Here is a 1,657-nt window from a genome sequence, read left to right as displayed (position 1 = left end):
AAACTTGTTTACTCTTCCATTTATTTACCATTTATTGAGTACCCAGTACATTCTGGGGTAGTACAAGGATGGAGCTTGCTGTGTCCCAGCCCCATGAGGATCCATGTCGATAATTTTTTTTTAAAGATTTATGTATTTACTTTAAAGGCAGAATTAGAGAGGGGACACACACACACACACACACAGAAAGAGAGAGAGAGAGAGAGAGAGATTTTCCATCCACTGGTTCACTCCCCAAATGGCTGCAACAGCTGGGGCTGGACCATACTGAAACTAGCAGCCTGGAACTCCATCTGGGTCCCTCACATGGGTGGCAGGGGCCCAAGCACTTTGGTCATCTTTCATGGTTTTCCCAGGCACATTATAATGGAGCTGGATTGGTAATGGAGCATTTGGGACTCAAATTAGTGTGCATATGAAATGCTGGTGTTGCAGGCAGCAGCTTAACCTACTATACCACAATGCTGATCATTTTTTTTAAAGATTTATTTATTTATTTGAAAGTCAGAGTTACACAGAGAGAGAAGGAGAGGCAGATAGAGAGAGAGAAAAAGGGAGGGAGGGAGAGAGAGAGGGAGAGAGACCCCATCCGCTGGTTCACTCCTCAACTGGCTGCAATGGCTGGAGCTGCACTGATCTGAATCCAGGAGCTAGGAGCTTCTTCCAGGTCTCCAGCATGGGTACAGGGGCCCAAGGACTTGGGCCATCTTCTACTGCTTTCCCAGGCCATAGCAGAGAGCTAGGTTGGAAGTGGAGCAGCCGGGGCTCAAACTGGCACCCATATGAAATGCCAGCACTGCAGACGGCAGCTTTACCCACTATGCCACAGCGCCAGCACCCCCTTGCTGATCATTTCAAGCAGCAGCATCTATCCCCTTACTGTATCTCTCAGACACTCAGACTCCCTTTTCCTATCCCACCTCCTGCTTTCCTGTAGCTCAACTTTCTTTGCCCTACGAAAGTGCCCTCTTTGTCAGTAAGACAATTCCTCCCATTTTTTTTTACATTGCTTTAGAAATACAAAATTTCCCCCACATGTTTCCCCATCAGTCTGGATTCTGAGTTCCCATTCTAGCTCCACATCTTCCCAGCTGGATGACTTGACTATGGGCTGGCATCTCCCTTCTGACCCTTATGTTCCTGTGAGGAATAATGCCTCTACCCAACAGGTGGGCTGTGAGTATTAAAAACAGATAATGTATACAGAACACTCAGAACACTTAAGGATTCTGTAAATGATATTATCATCATAATACAGGTAAATTGGAGCAAATCACTTAACCTCATTGAGCCTTGGTGCCCTCACCTCTAAAAGTCATTAATAACAGACTGTCTGTCTCCTAAGGTTGGTGTCAGACCCACTGCAAAAAGAGATATGAAAGACATTTTCTATATTGCCACTATTGTTAGTATTTTCAATGATGCACTAAGCTAACAGCTTCTTTTCTTAAAAAGATGCAAAAGAAAAATGGAGGGAAAAAAAAGGAATACAGTCATGGTGTTGCCACTGCCTTTCTATGACATTTATCAGCAAGCTGGAAACCATCCAACTCCATAAGTTAATTTGATTCTGCTTTGAATCACACAACTGCAGGTTTGCACATTCTGGCTTGCCCATCTCCTCCTCAGTCCTTGTTCGATGTACCCAGAGTCTGTC

Source organism: Lepus europaeus, chromosome 7 (assembly GCF_033115175.1).
Source record: "Lepus europaeus isolate LE1 chromosome 7, mLepTim1.pri, whole genome shotgun sequence".
In the NCBI taxonomy this organism is placed as follows: domain Eukaryota; kingdom Metazoa; phylum Chordata; class Mammalia; order Lagomorpha; family Leporidae; genus Lepus; species Lepus europaeus.
Note: the sequence above shows the minus strand (reverse complement) of the source record.